Source organism: Phaethon aethereus, assembly GCF_964289735.1.
Source record: "Phaethon aethereus genome assembly, chromosome: 4".
NCBI lineage: Eukaryota > Metazoa > Chordata > Aves > Phaethontiformes > Phaethontidae > Phaethon > Phaethon aethereus.
Window position 1 is genome coordinate 55,501,235 of NC_138578.1, and position 12,968 is coordinate 55,514,202.

Below are 12,968 nucleotides of genomic sequence, written 5' to 3' on the forward strand. Positions count from 1 at the left end.
AAGGAAATCTTGGGAATATTTCAGGAGTATGGTCTATGTATTGAAGAATGACAAACTGCAACGATGATAAAGACAGATCTCCCTTAAATCCAGTTTGGTCCTAGAGTTTGTCCTGTCCAGCTCAAAGGGAGTGCTTTCCCCCCAGAAGCTTCCCCTAAGGGACCTGAGTGCACCTCACCTCGAGAGACATCAACTCAGCGCTCCCGCCCGTGGGTAGAGAAGTGAAGAGGCATCCTCCATGTTGTAGCTACAAACTCCAAGTTACACATGCGGGGCATTTTCTAGACGCCAGGCATGTTTACTCGGCTCCTCGCCATTACGGCTTTCCTCCTACAATGGGAACAAAACAGATGCATCCCCTTGTTCCAAAATCCAACTGCGGTAAATGCACATGACTGAATGATTGCTGCCATGGTAGTGGTTTATGACTTACTACATTTAGCCTGGTTCTTTGTAGCTGCGTGAATATATATTAGTCTGCTTCGTATGAGAGTAAGTCTGGTTTTGATTAGGCTTGGAGAGAGCTGTCAGAAAGTCAGACCCGAGCAAATAAGCCCCTGTAGGTTCACTTGGAAAAGCCCATAAAATGTCTGCTGTTCATTTAAATTAGGCTCAGAAAGAAACACAAACCTGAAAGCTGCCAGTGTTTATATATTTGATTAAGAATTTTTTTTCTTGGGGGGCAGAGGAGGCCGGGAGAGGAGTTATTCTGGGAATGAGCCTAGTCAGAGAGCAGCCTTGGGCCCAGACCCTCATTCCTGCACACAAAGCAAAGGAAAAACAGGCATATCCAGGCACCCTGAGCTATAGTGTAGCCAGAATAAATCCCTCCCTTGAACCAGAGCCCAGCAGTGGAGGAGCAGCACAGCTACTCTGCAGTGACTTCTGAAACTATTAGGTTTGTGGCAGCGGCTAAAGCAAGTTCTAGGAATACTTTCGTATACATGGCTTGCTTAATTGCAGCTTTTCTACACATCTCTCGTCCTTGGCAGAGGAGATCTGCCTGAGCCGCAACCCAGACGGCAAGGCAAGCCGGCTCGTGGCACCTGAGCTCCTCCAGGGCTAGCTCAGGTCTTCCCCTGCGGCTGTCATCCCCGGAGCCTGGGCCCTGTCCTACACACAGACGCCTCTACGTGCAGCGGCATTTCTGCCTGCTTGGAACGGATATGCCAACCGGCCCCTTTAGTTTGTGCCATGCCCTTTTTTTTCCCTTAAGTACCCGCTGGTTTCTGTATCCATGCTTTAGCTGTCAGGGCCTCTCCCATGAGCTGGGGGTGAGGTCTGCACCCCCAGCCGGGATGATGACATCTGTCATCTTCAACTCTCCTCGCTATCTGAAACGCTACTTACGGTTGGTTTTACTTGGGAGGCATCGCCCCAACCCTCTGCCTCTGCCGTTTCCAAGACGAGCAGGCTGGCTGCTCCCTGCCCCTCTCCCTCTCCTGCACGCACGTGTGCACCCTCAGCTCTCCCACACCCCCGCTCACCCATTCTCCATATGAAGATAATAGGCTCAAAACTTCCCTTCTTTGCCTCTGCCTCATCTGGGTCCCACAGGCTCCGGCGCATCCCCTCCCCACGTGCAGATCTACGGCTGTCCTCCAGAGCCTTCCTCGAGGCGCCTGCCCGCACGCTGCCCCGCCACAGCCCCGGCTCCCGGCTGTTGGGGGCACATCGCCCACCGCCAGGCTGCCAAAACTCCAGCAGCGCTTCCCGAAGTCCCCGGCTGCGTGGTTTTTTCAGGGGGATACACTTGCCCCCTGCACGCAATGGGTCTTGTCTGCTGCTCCTTCTCGGTGCTTTCTCAACGTGCTTTTGGCCTGACGAGCTGGGACGGAGGATGGACAGAGCCTCTGAGGTCCCCGAGCCAAACCTCAGGGTGCAGAGCCTCATCCAGGACCCCCGCCAGCTGCCTCCTCCACCTCCCCGGGGGTCAAACACGCCCTGTCCCCGCACGGAGGGCACAGACGCATCCTGGGCTTGAGGCTGCCACTTCAGGGGGCAGAAAGGGCTGAATTCCTCAGGATTTTGGCCTCACAACTGCTAATTATTTAACAGGTTGAGAAATGAGTAGCTCTAAACAAAACCTGGAGGTCCTATGCCTGTGTCTTTGACCACTCCGGATCAACATGTAACTCCCCAGTGGGGAAATCGGTATCTTGGACCCTGGAGGGGGAGAATCTCTCTTTCTTTTTCTCTTTATTTCTGTCTGGCCATCCACCCAAATGCTTATGGAGATGTTGTAGCTGCTGCATCTAAGCAACCAGAACAAAGTCCCTTGATGCCTACTGCAGGGTCCTGGGGCCAGTTTGTGAGACTTTGAGTATTGAAACTTGCGTTTAATGATTGTTCTCGTTGCTAGCAGGAAGGTGGGAAAGCACTGGCCTGCTCAGCAGGGCGAGCAACAGGGGCTGCCCTCATTTTAATCAGGACCTCTTCCTTCCTACCATGCCAGGGTCAGGCTGCATTTGGCTAAACACACATGTGCTAATTGTAGGAAGCAGTTAATAAGCACAAAGAATTATCTGTATCTTATCTAGTGCTGGCATTTTATTAATTGTTCCCAAAGACTGAGGCTTCTCAGACTTTCATTTTAATTAGGAGGAACAGTTGCCAAAAGCGATTTCTCTCAGGCAATGTTCACCATTCGTTGAAGTCTTCATTCATCTGAAATTATTACAAGACTGGGTTAAAAAAGATAAAACAAAAAACAGATTATAAGAACAGCCCATTTATTCAGGTTCTGAGGAGTCTCCTAGACAGCAGGCGGGGGGAAAAGCCCTTGTGAAAACCCCCTGTCCGAGTCTCCCGAGTGGCTTTGCTCCCTGTGTGCACTCCATGCTCCAGGGAGAATAAGAAGAGGCTACCTGTAAGCATGCTCAAAAATAGGGGAAAAGCGTACGATTACCTGCAGGAACGCTTAAAGACCCACTTGCATTTCATGGGCGATTTAGGGAGAATTTCTGTGTAGAAAGTGCAGTAATGTGCTTTTTGATCATATTCCCTCTAATCCTCTAATCCTCCTTCCCTGCTGTATTGCTCATAGGAATTCGTGCACGTCAACACGCACCCAGCTGCCAGGGTTGTTTTTATTTGTCCTAGATGACGGAGCTGTTCGAACTGCACAACACCCGGGCACAGACAGCGATCGAGGCCGTGCAGCGGGAAGGCAGATGGGTCCAGGGCTGTCTCGCGGGACCTGGGGAGCATGTTGCACCGGCCAGCAATAACGGTAAGGCTGTGTCTGCTGTGCGGATGCATTGCCTGCCAAATCCAGCCCTGCTGCACTGGCAGAGGAAAGAAACTGTCCCTGCCCTGAAGATTTTAGTCTGCAAGAGGCAAGGAGCTGTACAGTGGAGGAAGAACCATGGGGACAACAACGCGTCCTGTGGGTGCAGAGAGACTTACATACATTAACAGGATATCTCGGTGACAAAGGCAGCCCCGTACGTGTTGCCTGCTTGCCTGTTACGGGTTGCATAATTCAGAAACAAAACAATGGCATCAAATCATCCTTAGCCTGGGGAAAGTCCTATCCAACTAATGGAACGGTCTTCAAAGTGCTGGGTGGGCTGGGGCTGAGAGGGAAACAGCACAAATCTATGAGCATCACAGAAAATACTTTCACAGAAGTATTTTGTCTGTGACAAGTGACATACATGTATTGTGGAGAGAGCTCTGGTGTCCTCCAGCAAGTTTAAGAGATGGACAAATACGACGTAGAAAAAAAGCATTTCTCAAGAAATGAGAGCCACCTCATTGATCAGTCAAAAGGTCAGGAGTTAGAGGACTTATAAAATATTTCCATTTTATTTTAAGCTCTTGCTGCAAACCATCAGGTACACCAATTATATTCTTTTCATGAGGAATTTCTAGTATTTCATTAATTTAATGCTGACAGAGACCTTCTGGTACCTATATGATATCCTGTATTTCAACAAGCGACACTCAACATTTATTTCTTCTCTTGGCAAAGTGGATATAAATAGAGCTAAATAAGATATTTTCCTTTGTAACATCAAGCTCCAGGCAGTTTCTTTTATTGCTACTAAAACTCTGTAAGGTTGATTGGTAAACTCTGATCAGCCAACTTAATGCAAGGCATCACCCTGCGGTGGTTTTTAGTAACAGAAGAACACACCATGATGCATGACAGCACCCACGGACACCACTGTCACGGTATGAGTGCAAATAGATGTCCACATTTCAGAATTTCTAAAATAACCATGCCACCCATATGAAAGGCATTTAGAGATGGAAAATCAAGCACCCACAAAGAAGTGTTTGGATGAATTGACATTCTAGGAGAGAAAGACTCACCAATTTGAACCGAGGATAATAAAGCTTATTAATTGGTCACAGATATTGAGCCACTTCCCACAGAGATGCTACAATGGTACAGTGAAATTGATAAATGTATGATACGAAGCTCTTGTCAGGCATTATCCTGTGCACCATTTCTAGTCATCTGTGCTCAAAAAAGATGTATTGAAACATAAATATACCCAGGGCCACCCAAACAGGGTAATCAAGGGAATAAAGAGCCTCTCTCTTCAGAGGAGATGGAAAGATTTGGCTTTTTTAGCCTAGAGAAACAAAAACTAAGAGAAGAGATGACTGCTGTCATCAGTAGGGCAAACACCAAAGGAGGGAACACGGACTTCTGCAGATAAAGGACGATACTGGCAGAAGAACAAAGAGATATAGCCTGGAAGTGAACAAATTTGGGCTGGGAATCAGAAGAAAATTTCCAAGCATCAGAGAAGTGAAATTCTGAAACAGCGCTGCAATAAGAGATGGAGCATGGCGCAAAACAAACTTGTTTTTAAAACAGGAGTTAATAAGATTAAGAACATGATTATGCAAAGCAGTTGCTGTGATAGCAGGGCTCGTTCCAGCTCTACCCTGATGGCTCAGGAGGTGTGACTGACCCTGTCTTTGATTAGAAAAATCAACAGAAGGTGCAGCTAAAGGCAGAGAGTATGTTTCTGATTCAGAGACTTGGCAGAATTTATTAGGAAAAGCTCCTTCAGTCATAGACAAAGGGAAAAGTGGTGCACCCTGCCAGCCAGCCATCGCAACTGATCAATCTTTCAAGGTTTAAGAATTCTGCAAGCTGATATTTTCTTGAACTCAATAAAAACTAGAAATAATTAAAAAACAGGCAAATGTTAAAAGTAGGTAATTTTCAATGGGATTCTCTGTTTGTTTGTTTGCTTTAAAAGTAAAAGTTCTTTGAGAAGATTAGTCAGAATATGGCCAGGTAAATGCATTCACTTTAGAGAGACACATTAATTTTGAAAAATTGACCCCAAAAAACCCTAAACCCAAATTAGTTTCTCCAAGAATGGGTTGATAGTGATCTCATCAGCCATATGTCAGGATTTTTCACATCCTTATCGGGCAGCAACCTTTAACAGATCAATCAGCCAGTTAACTCTCCGTTTGACACCTGTTGATACTGCTCGGATCTGTAAAATTTATACATTTATTTACAAACCTCTCCCTGGCAATCAGCTTTTAAAACTGCAGGTGAAGCAAACCTGCTTTTTCTGTGCATGAGGCAATAGTGCCACCTCGTGGGAAACACTCTGCTTCGTGCCTTACAGTGGGCAAAGCTGTCTGCAGCCTTTCTTCACACAAACATCTCAAGAAAAACAGACGTAAATTTCTTCGGGTTTTTTTAAGTTGGCTCCCTCGGGTTAGCACGTAAACTTCCATCTAAAATGCCCGCTAGCCTTTTCTGGGTGCAGTGGTAAGGTTTTGTAAGGTTTTTGCTCTGCTCCAAGCGGCTCTCCTACAAGCCACGGCCCCAGCACCTTGTTCGGGTACAGCCCAGGAGAGCCCAGGTCCTGTGTCCTGCTAGGAGGGACCCGTGGGCAGCCCGGAGAGCACCCTGCCCAGCTCCGACTCTGCCAGGACGATGCTACTTGGCATCATCCAGCAAGCAGAGTTCAAGGCCAGGTTGGACAGGGCCTTGAGCAAGCTGCTCTAGTGGAAGGTGTCCCTGCCCATGGCCGGGGGTTGGAACTAGATGACCTCTAAGGTCCCTTCCAACCCAAACCATTCTATGATTCTATGACCAGCCTTGCTGGGCAAGAACATGCCATGAGTCTTCAGGTCTTCTGCGTATGTGCTATACACATCCACGGCTGCCAGACACATCTCATCCCCGCTTCTCCTATCGACATTTTCAGTCCTTTTTATCTGATTTTGTGCCTCTTTACCTTTTTAATGGCTTTTTCCTTCAGTCCGTGCAGAGCCAAAACACACAGCAGCAGTTCACACCCCAGAGAGCACCGGAAAGCTTTTTACATTTAAAACGTCGTCCGTCTTTTACAGAGGGAAAACAACAAGGATTCATCTCTTTCTCCCATGAGCAGTGGAAGACATGTGCCAGGAGCAAGGCCCTTTCTTCCAGGGAGCTCCATCTGCACAGCTCCTTGGTGAAGAAGGGAACTGATTAACCCAAATCGGCTTCTTTTTACACAAAGGTCATGTTAAACAGAAACTGGCTGTGCCCACTTCAGACTCCAGCCTTTTCTGAAAGACTTCTCCTCCTACTGCCACGCTGGCCTGCCACGACTCCTCAAAGGCTTTACGGGCTCTCCTGCCAAAATTACAGCAGGCTGTAACCCCATCGGCTCTGGTCAACCTACTTCTTCGTAAGCAAATAAGGGTAAATCCCAGCACAGTTTCTTTTTCCTAGATCCCTGACAAAGATGGTGAGTTTTGGAGCCAGCTGAGAGGTATTAACCAGAAACAGGAATTAAGTAGGATCCTGTATTCATAGCAAGTTTCCTTTTGCAGCCTGCACTCAGGGGTTCAAGACACGCTCAGGAATGAGTCTCAGGCTGGTACTTCCATGATGCTGTTGGTTCAGCATTACCAATGAAGGCAAACGTCAGGAAAAAGGGTAAAAGATTACCTTCACTTACCATTTGTACACTCTTGCCAGTATTACAAAATTGGTATTTGTATTTTATAATACCAGTATTATAAAATGAGAAGAAAGTGTCACACCAATGCTTTGCCTTCCTGCACGAGGCTCTAGGATTTCCCTGGACCGTTATACATGTAGTGCAAGACAAACACGCACTCCCAAGCTTAACATTTCTGTGAGGGACAATCTATCACAACTCTCGATAAACTGTGCCAGTCCAGTAGCAGCAGTATCAACGAGAATGACCACAAGCTTACAGAGAACAGATGTCACCTTGAGGTTTAGCATCAAATGTCCATTTGCAATAACAGCAATTGAGATCTGGTTTAATTTGGTTTAAGCTAAATTCAGAGCAGGTCATGTGCTGGTAGTGTAAGATACAAAGAGCTCCGGCTTGGTATTTTATTAATTCTTTAACAAAATAGTCAATTTACAATTGAAGTACTAGTTTAAAACATGCTGTTTATTCAGACTAATTAAAACAGACCTTGAAATTCCAGTCTGGGTGAGAAAGACATACAGTACTAACTGGTATTAATCAACTGAAAATGGTTAATTTCAAAATTTCATATGCACTTCATTGATTTAATAACTGACGAAGTTGAAGATGGTACTTCATTTAAACCACAAGCTCTTCAGGTCAAGCAATACATCATACACTGATTGGAAATGAAAATACTAAATATTTATATACCAAAGGACTGGCGCAGCTCTGTCTGCATCTGGTTTTAGATGCGTAGATTCCTGCCCAAATTACAGCAGCATGTAGAAATAATTGAGTTTCCTTTTCTGAGCAAAGGTATGATGTTCAGGGTAAAGCTGAAGGCAGTGGCAATGTGCCTTGGGGAGGACTTTGCACTGAACCAGATAATACTTCCCATGCCCTCACCTAAGCAACTCACCTCAGCCTGAAGAGTAATCATTCACTTACTTGCAGTGTATGAAGTGCTTTCAAAGAATAAAACATTCCATTTCTGATTGACACATAAAACTGCTAGTTAACCTGAAAACTGCATATTGTAATATTTTTTAAAATTTAGTATAGTAATTTTATACAATAAACTGTGTGATTTTCATAACTGCGACATTTTGCCTTACTGTTTTCACTAAGTACCTGAGAACCACACTTTACCAGAAGATAGACAAAACATGGAAAAATACTTGTCACTTTTTTTAAACTCCATTTATTTTTTATTAACTAAAACAATTCAGACAATAAAAGTGCAAACTGTATTAAAGGTCATAGGGCAAAAAGGTTTCTGTGAGTAGAAGATGATGCTTCCAATTAATAAGTGTTTGTCTCGTCCATGCTGTTTCAGGGGTGCATGTATCATCAACACAGGGACAGATTTTCACTGAAGGTCGTGAATGCAGTTTATAAAGGTTAAGTAAGTGTTACAGCTGCTTTATGTGATCGATGTAAAAGGCTGAATGCCAGCTACTGTGAAAAGAAGGAATTAGCCTAAAGTGATCTCTCTTTATAAAATTTTTCTTTTAAAACACAGAACTTTGAACGCAGCCCAAAGCCCTTTAGGAAAAAAACAATTTCACAGGAAGCAATACCAGCAGTGGTAAACAGCATCTTTATACTGACATTTTACTTCCAAACAAGTAACGTTACTTTGAGAACTGCATTTTTGCAAGGCAGAAGTGTTGCCTTCTCAAAGCCATAAGAAATTATAGACACACTACCCACTTCATTTGTGTTCATGCTTTTGTCTGTTAACAGTCAAATGACACCAAACACTCTATGTGCTACGTCTGCCAAGTGAAAGGTACAGCTTCCACATAAACAACACACCTGTGTACCAGCAACAGCCTGACAGATACAGGTGTTGTTTTAAACTATCAAAAAACTGTTTCCAATTTTTCAACCATAAAATGAAATATACATTTCTTTAGTATACTTCATTAATATGCTGCATAAGAAATACAGTACTGAAACTTAAAACATTCAGTTTGAACACATGCTAATATAGCTGCAAGCCATAATGAATGCATTTTCATTTCTTTATCATAAAGCTTGACTATTTAATGCTACAGTAAGAAAATCATTGTGTAGTTAACACCAATCAAAAAATGGCTGACAACGGTTACATAAAGCTGAAAGACAATATTTAATTCTGATGGCACTTTTACAGGATGACAAAATTCTGCAGTACGTACATGCAATATAAAAGTAAAGTTAAAAGGCTCAAAACCTGGCAGATGTACAGGCGTATGTTTTCCAGGGAGCATTCTGGTAATTTTTGGCCTTCACATTTACTTTTTTCAGGCTGTAGAGTATTTTTGCTTTAACTTATCGCTCATCTCCACAGCCTCCTACAAGACTGAATCAGCACCACAACTCACTGTCAGCTAGATTAGATGGGAGGACTCCACCAACCTCCTGCTCCCATTTATCAGGATGCTGGGAGAATCTAAGATAATTTCTGAATTTAAATCTTCATTGTGCCGTAGAAAATTTAGCTGAGCCATTTACCTTCAGTATCTGCTAGCTCTGCATGAGTCTCTACTTTACGTTATTGAGCTGCAGACATTGAAGATATTTTGATGACTTTGTATTTTCCCCAAAATAGGTGATATAACATTCACACATTTAGACTGACTCCAGGACAGTCTTTAAATTGACACAAATATAATCATCCTTCAAAGAGCTGACATGCAGTAGAAATTCTCCAGCAGTCTCAAAATCCCTCGCAAACGTGTGCTCTTCTACATGAACACCTTGCCCCAAAGGTGGTGCTTTTTTATATCCCATGCTGTCTCACTTCCATCAGTCCATCTGCAAAGAGTTTAAATTAGCTCAAAATCTAGCCTTCTTTTTCCCACTATTAACACTTGATCATGATCATACTGTTGTAAAACTATCTTGTAATAGAAGCCTTACCGGCTTTTTTTTTATTTGTCACCTATTAGAATCCACCCTTACTGTTTGTACTTCGCTGTATTTACAAGTGTGGCATTATCCAGGCTTATGATTTAGAGAAAGAAAAAGAAAATAAAGAAAATATTACTTAAGATTTTAAAATATCAAGTAATCAATTTCACATTCATGATCCGTTCTTTCATAGGGTCTTACAAGCAATTACAGAAGTCCCTTTTTATAAGTTATTTTGCATTTGCTGGTTAATTCCATATAATCTTTATTGGTATGCATTCTCTGCATTGTTGTCATGTGGATAAAAAGAAACACAGGAGCTATTAGTGTCTAACTTGACACCAGAAGCAATCTTCTATCTGATCTATAGATTGACTTGGCTATAAAAAAACTGCACAGGCAACCAGTACAAAACAGTATATTCCTATAGAAAGACTATAGGCTGCAGAGTATGACTGAGTAGAGTAAGGTTTGTTTAAGTAATTAAGTGTTACCATGCTGTGGACTGACCTCCTATTTTGCCGAAAATGGTTTGCTCTGCTCTGAAACATTATGCAAAAAAACCCCCCAAACACTAGAGCTGCTTTCTCATGACCAAAACAAGTCATTGGCTGTAATTTCATTAGTTTTCTCTTTTACTTTGAGTTTAACTAGTTCTCTAGGTACCTGCTGGGGGAGCAAGATGAGATGGTCTACCAAGCACTGAGCATTTGTCTTTTATGGCATTTTTAGATCTTTGGGAATACTAGTTCATATTGACCTCACAGGTGTGTGCAAGTCTGGAACTACTCTGCCTCTCATGCTTGTCAAGAAACATACTTTTTTCATGTAGTCTTAGTTTTCTCACAGTTGGTATGGAAACTTACTTCAACTCAAAATAATAATACAGAAATGTCTTGGTAATTACATGTAGAAGGAAAACATACAACACCTAATTTTTAAAAACCTACCACTCTTAGCCCTTGGTAATTACAAGATTTCTTAAAATTCTTCATTTTTCTGCTCAAAACCGTACTTGGGATATCTAATAATCTTCTGTTGCCACACAAGTTGCAGGTGCTCAGTTTTTCCAGAACTGTGGTGTTTTTAGTCATGAGATCAGTGCAGAAATATGCAGTTTTACTTCAAGCCCAGATCCATGGCTGTGACCAACAACCAGGTGTTTAGAAGGGGAAACATATTGCTTCACATTTTCTCTTGTGACTTTCTTGGATAACAAGAAAGTACACCACATAACATGCATGTGCCTTTGCATCCCCTTAGTTCATTCAGAGTGGTTCTGTGAATGACACTCTATGTATGGGACCTAATTTTGCTCTCATTGGTTACTAATGGGCCTAATTCCAATGAAAATACATCTGTATAACTAGAGTCACAGCTGATCTGTGGCTCATGGGGACCAATGCTAAAGTCTGCCTGAAACGTGATCCTGTGCCAAAGAGTCTTAAGCCTCACAAGAAGAAAGAGCATGGATGTGTAAATCTGCATTAGATCCCTGGAAAGGAGTCACAAAATTTGCTCCTGTAACTTAATTTTAAGGACTAAATAGTTTCAGAACTAATAAAAATATTTTTGCTCATGTTATTACAGTAGTACTAATGAAATGTCATGTTCCAGGGCATAGGTTGATTAAAAGAGGCAGCAGAAAGAAATTTTTCCTCCTTCTGATTGTTTATATTCCAAAATTGTAGAGATGCATTTGGGAAAACAACCACATACCTTTGAAGCATCAGGTATTGACTGGAATGAGACAGTGGAATTATACATCAGCTCCATTATGACAAATCTTACATTTCTATGTAAAAGCACAAGGCCCCAAGCAGTCACTTCTGTGGCTTGTATTTAAAGCTGGCCCTACAAATGAGGCTCTGAGAGAAAGGCAGTATCATCTCTCTCGAAACCAAAAATGCTGATATTAAAATAAACATTTACAAGGGGAACAAACTATTTAAAGTGTCAGAATAAAATCTCTTCAGCTCTCTAACTTTTACACTTGAAATATAATAAACACTAAGAGATAACTGGACAGGGTTTTTTTTCCCACCGTGTTCACAAGAATTCCTAATCTATCAGTCAGGTATGAAAGCCCATTAAAAGTGATAGCAAATAAGCCACCTCAAGCAAATAATTCAAGCCTGCAAATAGTCCGTGACACACTTTCAAAATACTTTAAGTTCCAAACTACAACTTTTTATGATATTCATTTCTAAGTAACAATGAATTTAACAGGGACTATTACTGTCTCGCTAAAGCACACACTTGTGCTTTCCTAAGTAAATGTCAATAAAGTCATGGGGATTGCTGGAGTATTAGTAGTTTAGAACTGTTCTGTGCAACTTCTGCATTGTAGTTCGAAAATTCCATTTACCGCAAGGACATATTTAAAATGATGCTGTGTGAGACTGGCACATGCTAAGATTATTGCTGTTTTCTAAAACTGTAAATAAGCACCAATTAATGAAATTGTTTTCAAGTAACAGCTAACGTCAACATTCTGCAAAATTCACCATATAGTTTATATTAAAAATCCCATCAAGATATACTGCATTGTTTGGTATCTGTGAAAAACATTCTAGATTAAGTAATTCTATCTCCATCTGCAGGTTTACAGCATGGGTTCCTTGGTGCTCTGCAAATTTCGCCAAGTAAATATTATCCTGTATTACATGCCCTTTTTTTTTTTAAATCAGAACTGAGTTTCTAAAATTATAAACAAGCCTTCTAGAATGCTAAAAACCACACTGAACACAAACTCCATTTGGAGTGACAATTGCCATTCACATTATTGCGAGATTTGAGGTATTCTTGAAAAGGCACCAGTGAAGTTGCTGAATCTGGATGTTCTGAATCACAGGAACATGTTCAGTTAACGCCCTATTGAAGAAAAAGACACATTTCAGCACAACTATTTTTTTCTAAATCTCTAAACTGGCTTGGCTTCAAGACGGGCACACATTCATACTGTTTGAAATTCTGTATTTCACCATCGCCACTTAGGTATCCCCTTGAATTTTGAAAGGCATGGAGTCAGCAGGCATGCAGCTGTCTCTCATGTGGGGAAGAGAACAAGTTTTACTTACTATAGCACTGGCCACAATAAAGGCAACCAGCAGAGAGAATTCTTGACAGTGGTCTGAGTAGAGT